The 16,802-nt window shown below is 43.7% G+C and overlaps 1 protein-coding gene and 1 long non-coding RNA gene across 2 annotated transcripts in view; one reads left to right on the top strand and one right to left on the bottom strand.

Annotated features, from left to right (window-relative positions):
- Positions 1 to 16,802, bottom strand: part of MAST4 (microtubule associated serine/threonine kinase family member 4) — a 532,524-nt gene that overhangs the window by 184,484 nt on the left and 331,238 nt on the right.
- Positions 7,401 to 10,106, top strand: LOC118499237. Its single transcript, XR_004901763.1, has 2 exons — positions 7,401 to 9,401; positions 9,889 to 10,106. It is a non-coding gene; the product is annotated as an uncharacterized LOC118499237 (long non-coding RNA).

Here is a 16,802-nt window from a genome sequence, read left to right as displayed (position 1 = left end):
CAGCAGAATCGTAATGGCTGCCAGAGAGAAAGAGTAAGCCTAACCTTAGGTGCTTTCCAAGCACTGTTAAGGCCCCAAAGGCTGGAACCGCAGTTCACACCATGGCTTTTCTGTGGAGCCTGTGCCGGCCTACCCAGATCCCATTGCTGAAATGTGTCACAAAGCCATGAGGCACGTGGAAGCAGCAATCACTTCTCGAGGTCGGGCAAAATCTCCTGCCATCTACACAACAAGGGACTCTCCCCTCCATGAATACAGACACATGGACATACACATGCTCAAAGGCACCCCAAAACTGGAAGGTTAAAATAGTACCTGCAGAGGGAATACGTCCCCTGAATTGCAGAAAACAGAATTCACCATGGTCCAGCCCTTTAAATGTCTTTATCCTGTAAGGATGTGCTCGGGCTCCACCTCTCATACGTCTGTCCCTGATCTTCCTGGCCACAGTGCTCTGTCACTTTCATGAACCAACTTTGTCAGCAGACTGTGCTGTTCACTAGTTTTCATTTTTAGGAAAAGGCACTGGACCAAGTACAGTAAAAAGAACACTGGACTGAGTTAGAAAAGCTGCTTCGAGTCATTATGATTCCCTCAGTCCTGGAGGCTTCTTCTATGAAATGGAGGTGAAAGAGCCACCATACAGCTCTCACAGGGTCATTTGACAGTCACGATACAAATGAATGTACAGGTCACCATTACATTTGGTTTCTATAGCTGCTGTAACAATGACCATAAGCTCGGTGGCTTAAAACAACAAAAATACACTCTCTCCCCGTTCTAGAGACTGTAAGTCCAAAGTCGGCATCAATAGGCCAGAAGCCAGGAGTCAGCAGGCCACGTTTCCTCCGCAGACGCAGGGAGAGACTCTGTCCCCCGTTCCCTGGAGCTCGCTGAGTGTCAGATCTCCCCTGGTCCCTTATAAGGAGACTTGTGATTGGATTTAGGAACCACCGGGATAATCCAACATACCCTCCTTAATCTCAAATCCTTAATCACATGCAAAGACGTTTTTCCCACTGAGATAGTTGACAAATTCCAGGGATTAAGATTTGATAGCTTTGGGGCCACCATTCTATCACACCCATCAATTTCACTGAATGTTAATGTGCAATTCCTACTCTGTATTCTCTTCTTAATTCCCGTCACAGTTAGAACAGAAATTCTTTTGAGGATAAGAACTACTCTGCAAGTCCCCTGAAGGCGTTTTAAGGTATGATTTACTTATTTGTTCATTTAGAAAATAAAACCTTTATTCTATTCAATTTTTAGTTTCCAGCATTAGAGCCCATGTAAAAACTCTAACATAGTGTTGTGTTTCATTTTTTTAAATTCCAAAATAGCCAGACCTTCTGTGCAGAGAAGCTGGAGAAGAAACTGCATCACAAATGCTTCCACTGTCATTGCCAAGTGCCTTGCAGTGAGTGTCATGTGTGATGCACTGTTAGTAATAGTTGCAAATGTGACCAGAATCCAAAGGCAGGAAAGCCACTAGGAGTAAAATTGCAGTGAACTCCAGATGGATGAGCATGAAGCCCCTGCAGCCTGATTCATCTCAGTGTCAAGAAATAGGAGAGGAGCAGCTAATCTGGAAGAGCTTGATATAGCCTCAAGATGGGGAAAAATGCATTCATTCATTTTTCCAAGTATTTGTTAAGAATGTATTATGTACCAGACAGCAGGGACCCAGTGGTGAACTGAATAGCAGAGCCTTGCCAGTCTGAGGGTTTCCTTCTAGCTGGGTAAGATTAACAAACAAACAAACACATAAATGTTATATGCCCAGTGGGAATATGCACCGCAGGAAACATTACACAGCATGTTTAAAAAAGGGTGCTGGGGGGCCTTTTAGGGGGGCCTGGGGAAGGCCTGTGTGCAGTATATTTAGTACAGACATTGAAGAGGAGGAGAAGAGGTCGGGTGACTGGGGATCAGGAGGGGGAGTGCTCCTCCGGCCGCTCTGCCCAACTGGAACACCACGCTGTGCCAGAGAAGGGAGCAGCGCTCCAGGACCAATAGGGTCCTGTCAAAAGAACCACGGAGTCTGCCCGAAAGGCTTCCTGCTGACAAATTTTGGGACAATCTAACCAACAAATAGAAGATCATAGATTATGAGACACCAAATGTATACTTGTTTTCTATGTTATTCTTTTAAAAAAATTCATGAATCAACAGTAACGCTCCTAAACATGGAGGGAGTGGCACGGGGAAAAATTATTCCCTAACTGAAAAACAGCAGCTAATACAGAATTAGAAACCTGTCCTTTGAGCCCTGGCAGGTGTGGCTCAGTCGGCTGGAGTTGGTGTGGCTCTGTCCTGCAAAGTGAAAGGTCACGGTTTTCAATGGCCAGTGAGGGCGCATGCCTGGGTAGCAGGCTTGGTCCTCAGTCAGGGTGTGTGTGAGAAGCTACTGATGGATGTTTCTCCCACATCAAAGCTTCTCTCCCTCTTTTTCTCCCTCCCTTTCCCTCACTCTGGAATCAGTGAAAAAATTTTTTAATTAAAAAATAGGAAACTTATTTGACACACAGCAAAGTACTTGATTCAATCACTGCCATCGGTGAATGCAAAGACCATGGGACAAAAGCTTGTTGAGAAGATATTCACGTGGACCCAAAATGTCACTCCAGACATTGCTTCACAAAGCAAGAAAGTGGGCAGCACCACGAGAGGCAAATCCGGGGAACACCCGAGTTTGGACTTCCCAGTGTGATGCTATGGGGAAGGCTTGTCCTTGCCAAATATGTTTAAACCCAATCTAGTGATGAAGCAACTATCAAATAAACTGAGACTGTGGGACAGTCAATGAACAGTGCCCCTCAAATTGGTGCAACTACTCTAAGTGAAAGAAAGCTAAAGAGATATGAAAGCTTTATAGAATACAGAATCTTTAATTAGATCCTGGGCTTCAAAAAAAATACTATGAAGAGCTATTTTGGGACAATCAGAGAAATTTGGCATGGACTGCATACCAGATATTTTATCGTGGTCGACTGGGCAGTACAATAATGATGTGATAATACTATAGTCATGAAGAAAACGTACTTGTGCTTAGGAGATAAATGCTGACATATTTAGGGAGTGTCTAAAGGTCTACAAACTGCTCTCAAATGGTTCAGCAAAAACATTTTGTTGAACACAGACAGGGGCTGGCGGGGAAGGCGCAGGAGGGTAAAGACACTCCTCCTGTCGTACCTGTGGCAGGCAGGCACAATGGGGGCACAGAAGGTACCTGTGGGGGTGACTGTACTATTCTTACTTTTTGTAAGTTTAGAATTTATTTTATTTTTTTCTATCACCAGTTATTCCCCCAAACCCTCTTCTACCCTCACCTAGATTTTCTTTTCTTTTAGGTGAAAGAGTAGAATATTCCAGGAACAGGGGACAATAGACCCTGACATGAACATGCCTGGATTGGTCAAGGAAAAGCAGAGCCCAGTGTGGCCAGAAGGAAATGAGGGGAAGGCAGCAGGAGGCGGGGCCAGAGAGAATGGCAGACAAGGACCAGAGGCTCCAGCAGACGGGTGCGTACACACAGGGACCACTCTGATAGGTTGGTGGAGAAAAGGCTGCCGAGGGCAAAGGCTGATCTGAAGCAGGAGGCTGAGCTAGGAGGCAAGTACCCCAATCCAGGGGTAGAGGGCGGACTGAAGTGCTGTACAGAGACAGGCGTGATGAGGAAAGCAGACTACGCAGGTAGAATGGACAGAATTTCCTAGCGGATGACACACACACCCACACACACACAAACAAAAAGACTTAAAGATGACTTTTTGACTCAGAACTTGTTTAAGATTGAGCTATGCTTTCCTTTTTTACATAAAGAGGAGAGGAAAAAGAATTCCGACACCCCTGTGGGAAATAAATGTTCTCTCACTTTGGGGTATCTCCGTCCTGTTTTACTAACTGGATCCAGTAATAATTCAGCGGAGCATATTGTCATGGGAAAAGTTATGGAAAAGCATAAAAATCCATGGAATTCATCTCATCTTCTTTTCCCCCAGGACCATTAGTGCAGCTATTAGTACAGTTTCATAATGTCTCATCATTTACTGCCACGTTCAATGAGGATGTTCCACATTCTGGATACAAAAGTCGGGTGTTATAGTTCATTTTGAATGCTGAGCTTCCAAAAGCCGTATGAAGCTAATAATAATAAAACAGAACACTCATCCTAGAACTTTTCACAAATGTTGCCTAATTAATTCTTGTAACACCACCGAAAGATATTATTATCCCCATGTTGCTGTTAGAGGAACTTGAGAAGTTTTTTTTACATTCTGCATTTGCCTCCCTCCTCTCACCCAGACACCTCTGAGCTTCCCATTGTCATCAGCACCTTATGCTTTCCAAGAATACCGCAACTTAATTCTCCTGTCAACAGGGTGGGTGTTAATGGCTGCAGTCACATGTTAAATGGAGGAAATAGGTTTTTAAAAATGATGTGAAGTGCCTTTTTTCCTAGTTACAAAGTAATGCAGTAACAAAACAGAATCTAGGGCAGGACCTCCCCCAACCCACACACACTAAAATAATTTTTTTGTTTACCCCCAAAAGCTCTGGTAAATATGAGATAACTGCTGAGACTCCATAGAGTAATTCCAATATATTCTAAAACCCAAATTCCACAAGTTGGTTTAAATAAAGCAGTCTCGAGATTCAGTCCAGGGAGGCTACATCATAATGAACACCCCCTGGAAGGACTAGATCGCAAGGGGTGTTTGATGGCAGGTGCTAGAAAGGACGTGTCCTGGCTCCCTGCCCGTGGGGTGAGGCTCCTTCTTCAGGCCTGAAGTGGCTTGTCTTCTAAGAGGGCTCCAAGGGCCTGGGACCATCACAGCAATGAGGAGACACTGTCACCCCACGGCAGCAGCGCGTCCCCGGGCAGAGGAGACTCAGCACAGGCTGCTCAGGTTAGAGCGGCGGCTGAATGTCAGCCGCTGGGGCCCTCGGCCTGATTTCCAAAAGGAAACCAGTTTAACCCACATTGTGTCACTCTGGGCTTTGCCTAAAATAAATTTTAAAAAGTGTGGCGGAGGGACAGAGAACCTCGCAACTCAAAACATGTTCCTCAACCCTGTAACTCTAATCTCAACAAAGCACTGAAAATGTATGAGCACAGTGAAATGAGCCGAGCAGAGGAGCACCACAGAGACGAGCTCACCTTTCCTGTCAAGAGCACGGTCTGTTCTGCACCCAGATTTGAGTGACTGCAAACTGAAATGTGTGGAAGGAAAACACAGACAGCGCAGCTTTCCGCCTCAGTACAAGAGTGTGGGCTCTTGCTACTGGTGCTTGAGTTCAAACCAACATAGTTTGGTTCGAGTGGGTATAATTTGTTGTCCAAGCATGGAGGGTTTAAAGTGAAAAAGCAGCATTTTTCACAACCATACGGGGACAACAGACATAAACAGAACCAAACCTGAGCAACCCAAGATGTATGGTCACCAGAGAGAAGTTCGTTTCCCTGTGCCTCAGTGTTCGCATCCGTAAAGGGACAACGCTGTTCCTCGCCCCACAGGCACGGTGTGAGAACTGCGTGAGTTAACATGTGTGCAGCACCAAGAACAGCACTGGACACGCAGCAAGCGCTCCAGAAATGCTGGCAACTAAGCCACTGTGTGTGCAAACACCAAGGCTAGAGATTTTGGCCTCCCAGCCAAGTCAGTAGGCCAAAAAGGAAAGTTAACACGAAAAAGTGGACATGTAACAAAAATTTGAGAATCGTCATGATAAAAACCAAAGCCCCGGAATGGCTCTTGGGGCCTGGCACACGCTGGCACTCTCCCAGGCCTGAGCAAGGCTCGGAGAGGACTAAGGTGCCCCAGGGACCCAGTGGACTCGAATGCTCTGTTTGCCATCTGACCTCACAAGACTTCATCCTGCAGGCTCAGGAACTTTATAAAAGGTAACTTATAATATCAGTTCAAAAATAATGTGTTCCAGAAAGATCGAAGGAAGCCACCTAAGCATCCTTCTGCAGTAAATTTATTACACTCGCCTTTACTCAATGCTAACCACATGAGTCTGTCCCCATCTGCCCTCTACCCCGGTATCACAGACACATCAAATTCTCCCTTCTTTGGAGTCTTACAAGCAACAGAATCCTCCAGGAGGGGCAGAAAGCAGGTGGGGCCCAGGGCTGTGCTAACTGGCCTGCCCGCACCTCTTCCGCTGCCCCGAGGTGCTGTCAGCCCAGCCCCACACCCTCAGGACCAGCCAAGTGGCCATCATCAAGCTCCTTTCTGCACAGCAGAGCCATTCCTCTGAGTGCCTGCATGGAACAGATTCGGTCCTACAGCACAATTCAGAAATAAAACTCAGGGGTGCATAAGACAATTCATTAAACCATCACATTCACAAAAGCACAGGAACTGGTGTCTGCAGAGTACAAAAAAAATGCCATCTGGTACCAGCTTCTTCAGATTTTTACAACGTTCTCCATAAAGGGAAAGAAGGAACAAGGAGAGAGAATGAAAAAAATAAATAAATGGTCCTGCTCATCCTACAAAGTAAATGAAACGAAAAGGGTTTAGCCATCAGGACACTTTCCTGTACTTACAGGTTCCCTGTGAAAAGGAGATGCGAAATCACAACATATTGCCACGTATTCGGTAAATGCTTATTATGTCTGCCCCTCACCATGGCAACAAGTGAAGCAAGGGGAATTCAGGCAGCCATGGGCACTCGGTAACCATTCTAGCAGCAACAGAACAAATGGACAGGCTCCTGGAAAAACTGACAATCATCCCTCATACCTTCTTCTCTGAAAGTATTGTCTGCCTGCCTTTCCCACTATCCTTAGAACCACCATAATAGGTCCCATTCTCGCTAATCCAATTTATCAGATCAAATACCTTTTAGCTATAATAGTTATTCTTATATTGTCAGTGAGGTTGGAGATTTGCAGGTGGAGACAATAAAGGTCCTGAAATTCATGATTTGCTCAAGGTCGAGAAGTTGACTGTGGTGGAAGCAGTGACTAAGACCCAGGCACTATGACGCTTAGTCTGTGGGGCTCCCAAACTCAGTTCCTCTGAGCCTGTCAGGTCATGTGATGAAGGAAGCCAGCCAGAAGGGGCCTGTGGTGCCCAGGAGGACAGGAGCCCCACCGCAAAAGGGCGGCAGTGACTCGGCTCTAGGCTGGACTAGAATCACACCATGAGGGAGCACAGACTGCACCGCAGGACTGAAGGGCTGAACAAACTGAACCAACAAGCAAAACAGAGACAGACTCATAGACAGAGAGCAGGAGGCCAGCCACAGCGGGGCGTGGGGGAGGTTAGGGGTGGCAGGACTGAGCAAAAAGGAGAAGGGATTCATGGACGTGGACAACAGTGTGGTGATGGCAGGGGGCAGGGGGTCATAAGGGGATTAAATGGTAATGGAAAAATTACAATACATATTTTTAAAAAGACACTCCCTGAGAGTCCCCAGTTCAGAACTCTCCTGTTGGTTGAAAGTGCATTCAATGATAGCAACCAGGTAATTTTATGTGCTATCTGCTGTACACCGAGTGCTGTTGCCAGTACCAGGGAGATGGCAGTAAGCGAGAGGGAAACCCGCCCCCACCCATGGAGCCCACATTCCCACCACCCGTCCTTACACTGACCCATCCTTGGCAGCCTGAGGCCGGCCATGACTCCCAGATCATTTTCTCTGTCCCTCATCAGAGCCAGGATTTCTGACATGCCATGGGGTTTACCTTCCTTTAACTTTCTGCTTCGTCCCTGGACCTTTACTCATGGTTGATACTGGGTCAATTTTCACACTTTGATGTCTATAATTTAAAATTTATGGAAGAACCAAAATGAACGCCCTACCTCCCAAGGCGTCGGCGCCATTCTCAAAGCACACATACCACAAAGTATATGTCATGTTTTGGGCACAGGTGAAAACATGAGAATAGGCTTGAGTTTCAGCGAATGACAGTCATTTATTCCACCCATAGGTAGTGATGGAGTGTCAGGCACTATTTTAGGTGTGTGGTTAGTCGCTTGGGAAAAAATAGATAAAAACGATTGTCCCCATGGAATCGATAGCATGGTGACAATGTTCTCCTCTGAAACTTGCACTGTTTCCTACCAGCCATGTGGCATGGGAGTTCTCAGGCACAGCGGAAACAGAGAGAGGGAGACTCGGGAGAAGAAATGGAATACCTGCTCTGTGGCCAACTCCGGCACGGCTGCCTGTCTACCAGCTTGAGACTCCAGAATGAAATAGGAAAGCCAATAAAAGGATGGAGGAATCAAAAGGGAGGGAGTGTGGGAAGTGCAGCAGATACTCTAACACTCCCCATCCACTCAGAAGTTGGGGTGTGAAGTGAAAAAAACAAAAGAACATCACTGTATTATGATAGAAATGTCTCTGACTCATGGTGGCCAGCCCCCAGCTCCTCACTGGGTTCCTGTCGAGGGGAAGGCATGCTAGATGCCAAGAAAAATACTGAGAACATACAGGGGGGTAGCTGCCTTTGGAATCCTGCTATCTCATCGCAGACCCGATCACGAGCTGGCACAGGTTACATCCACATCACTCATAATGCACTGATGTCATCGTTATATGAACAGCTACTAAGTGGTACTCAATTTCAGTGCCGTGGACCATGGAAATTCTGAGTGGCTATGGTTGCTTCAGAAGAAGGAAAGGGAAGAAATGCAAAAATTCTACTTAAAGTTTTTGAGATGTTCACATTGATACTGATAAACTAATATTTGGGCCATTTTTTTTTAGTTGTGGATAAATTGTACATTTTGTCCCTCTGTCTCCCTAGTCCTGCTGGAAGATCATAAAAGTACCAGAATTTCAGGCTGGAAGGACCTTTGGGGAAAACGTGGTCTAATACTCTTCTCGATTCAGGAACGCCTCTGCCTCTCTCCAGCTAGGTGGGAACTTGGCCTTCCAGCAAAACTCTGGTGCCATGAAACTGAGGGCCTGCTGAGGCAGCCCCTTCTATAGGCACAAAGCTTTCTTAGAAAATTCTACCCCTCATACTGAGCCAGCATTTGCCTTACCATAACCTCCAAGCAGCAGTACAATGTTGCATTCCCGAGACAAAGCAAACTAGAATTTCATTTAGTAACTGAGCTGCCAGGGAAGCTGCAGATCTCTTCTTCCTGGGCAAGCTTCAGAGAGCCTGGGCTGGGGGAGTGCAGGGAGGTGGAGGGCTAACTCACCTCTCCTCACAGCTGGCCTCCGGGGCTCATCTGTGAAAGGAACAGCACCTGCCACTGCCATATTTAGAAACGCTGTGTGTCAGCACCTCCAAAGGGCACAGACACAGTGAGTTAATGCTCACCGCCATCACTCTTCCCCAGACCTTCACACCCCACTCATAAAAAAGGAACAAAGCGGAAATCTGATCCATCACAATCAATGGAGGAAAAAACAGTTCAATGCAGGTATGTTATAAATACTCTTTTGTGATAATATCCTAAACATATTGGGAGTCTCTCCAATTCATATTAGGTAATCACTTAAGGCACACTATCAGAGAAACCCAATTCCACACTGCCGACCACGTATCCCTATCCAGAGATGTCTTCATTACTCATCATTCCCGTAGCTGCCCCCTCTCCAACTCTGCTTCCTTGGGTTCCATTCAATGAATGCCGGAAGTTTCAGTGTCAACCATTCGGTAAAGCATATTTACTGCACACCTGCTATGGACACCTTTCTTTCATCAACTTCTGTGACAAAGATTGCTATTTTACCAAACTCATTTCCTCAGTTTTTTTGGACATAAGTGAGCTACACTTTCGGGCCTTCTGTGTCCCCAGGTGTAGTCAGAATACTAAAGTCTAGGCAACGAAATATGACTGGAAGTGATGGGTGCCACTCTCAAGGCTGGCAGTGCTCCACTTCCCATCCTCCTTCCCTTCCCACCAGCTGGATGTTGATGCCCAAGGCAACCTTGAAGGGAAGCTGTTGAAGATTCCCTGAATCCCTGAATGACTGCATGGAGCAGATCCTCTCCCACACTCCTGGTCTACGACTGAGAATCACAACTGTGTTCATGTATATTTATCTGGTGAATAGCATTGTTATGATAGCTTTTACTTTCCACTTATTTCTTTATTCATTCTTTAATAAACACTTCTCAAACACTTACTACATTCCAGTCACTGAGAGAGGCACTGGGGAAATAAACATGACTGAAGGAGGTCACAAGATCTACTGAAACCACATAATTAAAATGATATTCATGGTCTCAGAGCAATATGTATATCTTAAGTTGGTCACAGTGGAAAGTCTGGAGACTTCATTTGGAATCCTAGGCTACTTAAGCTACTTAATTTCTAAGGGTGTTAACATCTTCATCCATAAACAAAGGCAATATACTTTCCTGCCCCGTAGTAGTGTCAAATAGATTAAACTGAACAAGACAATGTAAATAAAAGCACTTGGTCAACTATAAAGTAATTTGTAAATGTTAATTTAATTCATTGCAATTGACTCATGAAATATTATACCAGCATCCTCGTTGGAATTTCTGCCTAAAACTCAGCCCATTCTTAATTCTGGTAAAGGTACGTTTTCTCAGTCTGAGCTCAGATTGGCTATCTCCTTCTTTTTTAAAACAATCTTCTAGTATGGTGGAGTCTTGACAAAATGAAAGTCAAACTTTTTAGCTCAGTATTCAAGGCCCTACATAGCATATTTCCAAATGAATTTTTAAGTCCACATCAATCTCTGTAAACTCCGTGCTTTTCTTCTACTCTACCCACCATGTGTTCTAGCTACACACATCGTTTCTATGACGTGCCACTCTCTCACCTCCTTGCCTCTTTTTTATTCTTTCTCTGGTTGTGTCCTTCACTGCCATCTCTCCCCACTGACACCCCAAGGTTTTCTTAAGGTGCAGTTCAAATACGATCAGTGCTCGAAAAACTTTCTCCAAAAATACTCTTCAGAACTTCATCCTCATCTGTACGACCACAGCATTCAGTCTGACTAGGAGTGACAGCACCTTCATCCTGAATAGCCCATCACCTTTAAGAAGGAAAAAGAAAGCGTGTGCATCTAATGAAGACAGGTTACAGTGAGAAGGTCAGAAGACAGCCGGTCCGCTTTTGGCTGGATCACCAACAATGGACGCGTTACAAGAGCAATAGAGTTCTCTGGATGCTCAGAAAACTCCTATGTTTTCAGATCTGTTTTACTCAGAGGAGTCTTCATAAAAGCTATTACAAGGAACTTTTGCATTGCAAGTCACTTTTACAATAATAAATATAATCCTGTCAGCAGACGAGTAGAACCAAAGTTCCAAGACATTTATTCATTTCCCAGGTCAATTCTTCTTCACAGATTTTAGTTCAGTCTTATTTTAGAGAAAAAAAAAAATGAGAGGAGCAGATGGTTAAGTTACCCCATTGATACCATCTGAGCATGAAGCTTGTCAGTTAGTATATTTAAGGAACTGGCCATGAGTGGCAAGTTTTTTCATTTGTTTGCATACATGAAGTAAAATGTATATGTTAATAAATAATTTAAGTTACTTTTTCCATCAACTGCGAGTATGATGCTACTTTATTCCTTATGATTAAAAAGAGACAGGAAGGAATGCTGGGTACTTTATATGTATCTTCTTATTAGACCCATTATACCCATAGATATTGAATTCATACCCCATCAGAGTATTCAATTCCATTTAGAACAAATTCCATTAGAACATGTATGCTATACATACAATACCAGCCATATTTTCTATCATGTATTCTGTAACAAACTGGGCTAAATGCAAGTAGAGTTCCTTGGAGATAATTCTCTAAAGAACAGAGAAGAATAAATTTACATATCAGCCTGTGAGTGAGGGGGTGAGGTAGTACATAACTGGCCGTTCTAAAAAAAAAAAATTAAAATACTAATCTACTCACACAATTTAAATACTTTGTCCTGTAAATAACAGAGTATGAAAACATTTGTGGCAACAGATATTTTGATACTGAAACATGAATTAGAAAATGCTTTCCAGAAGTTATAATAAATTGTATCATTACACAAGATGCATAAAAATCTGTGGGACTTAGCACAGACTATTTCCTAAGAAAGCAATATGAAACGCTGTAACATCCGCCCAGGAGTCAAACAGCCAACCAGTCACCAGACACCAAGCAAACTATTACAAGACACGCTAAATGGAATGAGCAAGTACATGTTCTCAGTGATCCTGTAAGTCATCAAGCAAACAACTCCACCAGTTTCCTCACTCTATATGTTCACACTAGGACAGCAATTAAGACAAAAACCGTTTATTATGCATTGCAGAGTCCAAAGTGCTCCAATACCCGTGGTGGGGACTGGGGAAGGAAGGGGAAGACAAAGCGGCCTCCGCAGGCACTGGAGCGCGCTTACCTCCAGAAGTGAAAAGCGAAGAGAGGACTACAGGGACTGCCTGGGCTGGATGGGGTTGGACTCAGGCTCCTTGGAGTGAGACTGAAAGTTAAAATAATGTCATTCCGAGTGGGAGAAATGATGGCAGTAAAAATAGCAGAGCTCATTGAAGGGGCCGTGTTCCCTTGAGGCCAGAATCAACCACAGCATGCCTATCAACACCACTGGGGAATGATCTAATCACTTGTCCTTTTTCTGCTCTAAAATACTGAGCAAGTACACTGCTTCCTGCTGAAATGTACATTCTTGACACTACTGCTGCCATTTTTATTTGTGCTTTTCCTTTGTCACAAAGCAACTTGGCAGATACCTCTGGCGTGTGATTTTTTGCCAAGAAGATTCTGTCCTGTTTTATGTGGAGTACATCCTATTTCTAATTAAGAATCAATGGTAAAATCTGCAGTGGAACTAAAGGGAAGTAATCATATAACAGAAATTTCAGGTTAAATACTGTATTTTAACATTTCCGTTTAGGAAGCAATAAACATTTCCATATAGGAAGATACATTTTTAAGGACTTCACAGAAAAAGCACTCAACAACACTACTCTAGTCCTACAGGGCAATGATAAAGTATACTTATGTTCATAATAAATATCTTCAAAATGTATCACATATAGAGAGTTATAAACTGTTCTGGTTTCAGAGGTTTTCTCAAGTCCAGCTGTCAGTGGACCACTGCAATCCCTGCCCCCACCCCAGCCATCCATGCCACCGAGTGTATTTACCAGCCAACTCTCAAATATTCATCTTAGGGTATAAGCTTACAGTCCCATTAATTTTTTTCCTTTTGGCTTCGTGTCTCTTTCAGAAGAGAAATAAAACTTAAATTTGTCAGACACCTTACTTATAAGACTTTTGCCAATAGATCTGTCAAAGCAGGAAGTGAAAACTAGTCAACTCCCAATTATTTGTACATGGCAAAATCAAAGGAAGACTTAGCTCGGTATTCCGGCACCAGTTTTCAGGCTATCATGCACTAACTCTCTTAAAGAATGGTCTCTGCCTCTGGACCATGACTATGCCACACCACGCTTTCCCCCCCGCAGAGAAAGGGGTCTTGGAACACAGCTGCATACTGGTTAGTGCAAGCTGGCTGTGCCCTTCGCTGAATGGAGAAGTGGCTAAATAAACCAGATCTGGACTTACCCAATTCTTAATGCCATCCCTGTTTCCCATTGTATGGATAATTGAGACTTGGCTGTATTTGTCTTAAATTAAATATGGAATTATTATTCAAAATGCTCCACTGTATTAAATAGAATAGTTCAACAGAGCAAAGTTTTGTATCTTCTAAAACCATTCTCCGGTTTAGTGTCAGTACGTGGTAAACTGGGGACTCGGTTTCCTTTTACATTCAGCGCATTGAAAAGCTGCTGCTCTCAGGCATACTGGACTCTTCACTTAACAGCTCACTGGGAAGCTCTCAGGAATGTCCGCTGATACAGCCGCCGGCTGTCTAGGTGCAGCCTTATCTGCCCCTTCCAGCCCTAAAATAAGCACACAGAGGCACTGACGCCACCCTGGTCTCCAAACTGAGACACGTATGAAGTGTGCTACAAAGTGTCCGTGATCTTAATTCCGTATTTGAAAGGAAGAAAGAAGAAAAACAACCTACTTTCTTTCCCAGAAACTGGAAAGCCATGCTTAGGCAATCTGCCAGTCATAAATTTCTAAATAAACTATTAATCCATTAATTTCAGAAATATTTATATATTTGGTGTCCCACATCCAGGATTTCAGTTTCTGAAACTGGAATTGGAAAATGCCTCATGTTATTGATAAGTGACATGGAAAATTCTGAATTGCACCTACAGAGTATGAAGTATGTTAGTTTGTGGGTGCAGTACCTAATGGAATGAGCTTTCCTTAAAGAAAAACAGTAACGTCTCATGAGAGAATATCTACAAACTATTCTATATATGTGGTTGGTTATAAAGTCCCCAGATAACTGAAATTAAATATATTAAACCTGCTTTCAATAAAACCAGTGATAAGACTTCCATTATAACATCTCTCTGCAGTATTTAGAAACTGAATTTACTAAAAACTACAGAATTAGTTTCCTCCGCGAATGGATGTAAAATTAGCTATGTCTACGTAAGAGTAATTTTACATTTCAAGGTAAACAAAAGGTTCAAAGTAAACTTCATGCTCACACTACAATGACATTTAAGAGTTATTATACTCCGTTCTGCTATCTCAAGCTGCAGTAGCGGAGTGATATGTGTCAAGGGCGCACTGACATTTCCCAGGACAGAGACGCCACTGGAGCGGGTGCGATCTGAGACCCAAACACAATCCAGGGGACCCACTGTGTAGCTGACCTGTATGTCCTGTGTCATCCTAGGCAAAGTCATCAAACTTGTGGCACAGCTCAGTCTTTCAAGTTATAAACAGAACACGTGATACAACTGATTTCGTAGTTTAAAAAGTTACTTTGAAGTGTCTCCTCTTAATACAGACAAGATGTTAAAAAGGAAGGAAGGAAGGAAGGAAGGAAGGAAGGGAGGAAGGGAGGAAGGGAGGAAGGGAGGAAGGGAGGAAGGGAGGAAGGGAGGAAGGAAGGGAGGGAAGGTAATAAAATGAAATAATATATACTAAGTCCAAAGGAAACCAGGAAGCAGAAACAGAGGTGGAAGCAAAGCTGGAGTCAGTGTGCCTGGGTCTTGAACACAGAGCTACCAGCGTCCTGGCTGTGCGTGTCCCTGGTGCAGGGTGTCAGGGCGGGGGGCGGGGGGGAGAGTGAAGTAGAAGAATCAGCACATGTCATTAAAATGCTCCCCACCCAGGGTGCTGGCTGAATGTGGGGATGGAGACCGAAGTGGGGTAAAACATTAAGGGGATAGGTAAATACTGTTTATAATTCTATTATGAAAAATGCCCCACGTAGCAAGAAGGTTGTAAGAGCCCTCACTCGAACTTTTTATGAGTACTCGTTTGTATAAAAAAATGGTGTACAATTTTAGAGCAAGAACTGATTGGAAAAGTATTCCAATCACTTCAGAAATGTCTTGTTTTTACTAACTTACCAATTAAGAAATAATTTCTCTTTTGTGACGCATCTACAGAATTCAAGAGAAATAATTAATACCAGGAACTGGGCACCGTTCTCTTCCTGGAAGCAGTCCAGTACAAGGAAATTGGGTTTGCACAGGTTTCAACCAAAATGTAATTTTATATCTGTATTGTAAGTTAGAAAAAGGGATACTTGTGCTTTTCTGCCGAATTTATGTTTTTCTGGGTATTATTTTAAGGGTGCCACACAGACTAACTCGCAGCTTCTGCATCTTTGACTAAGAGATTTAAAATAAAAATTTGCTGACACTTCCTGCATCACAGATGTTTAACTTCTGCACCACAGATTAGATGTGGACATTTTCATGAGGTGACATCAAATCAGAAGGCAGTCAGATGAGTTAATGGGTTAAAAAAAACAGCTAAGCAAACACAGAGCTCAACTAGGTAAACACACTGCATGCAGTGGCTAGAGACTCTGCAGAAAGGATTCAAAATGTACTACAGTTCATTAATATTCTGTTGCACAGATAAAACATGGATCACATCTAATGAATGTCACAAATAACCCTTCTCCTGCACTCTAATCCATTGTCATGTCTTCTATTATTCAACGCAGACAGGGGCCTTTCTTTAGAAAAAGACAGCATAGGGATAAACAAACAGTAAGAGAGAAAGAGAAAAAGACAGACACACCATGGCCTGCTGATACATTTTTTCCAAATGAGCTGTTAAGATGTTTCCAGCGCTGAGGTTTAGTAACTTTAAATATGCAGCAATGCTTTTCCTCTGACTGCAATGTAAAACGCGAGGGTCTGGGTTTCCACACTAGCTGAAACCAAATGCCATGAATTTAAGACATGTTCCTCCACCTCACACTGCAGTGCTCTGAGGCTGTCAGTACAAACAAACGCTAAATAGCTATTGGTCGCAGGAAAGCGAGTACCATGCAGAAAGCATTAAAATATTAAAGACAGACAATACTTACTCCAAGGTCAGCCCCGGAATCTGTAGCCTTTCCCGCTGGGCTTTCATGGTTGTTATATGTTAGCACACTCTATTGTCACCGTGACACACATCCCCTGCCAGCGTCCCGGTGATGACAGAGAGCCAAAACGAACCTCTCTATAAAGGACTGGACTAACAATCTCTCGAGGGGGAGGGAGATCCTGCAAGTTTGGGTCCTTCCACTAGCTCTAGCTGTAATCAAGAGATGTCAGCCGCTTTGCTCAGGTTAACGGCAGTGCACACTGCACTGATTTTGTTAAGGGAGCGAGGCTTTCAGCTCTGCATATCAAGTAATTGGTTTCTGATTTTTTTTTTTTTAAAGAAAGTCGCTCCACTCACAGACCCAGTTTTCACCTCAGTGAAATGAAAAGTCCTTTTCACCAT

This window comes from Phyllostomus discolor, chromosome 3 (genome assembly GCF_004126475.2).
Source record: "Phyllostomus discolor isolate MPI-MPIP mPhyDis1 chromosome 3, mPhyDis1.pri.v3, whole genome shotgun sequence".
Lineage (NCBI taxonomy): Eukaryota > Metazoa > Chordata > Mammalia > Chiroptera > Phyllostomidae > Phyllostomus > Phyllostomus discolor.
The sequence above is the reverse complement of the archived record's forward strand: the minus strand, read 5'-3'. Positions and strand labels throughout refer to the sequence as shown.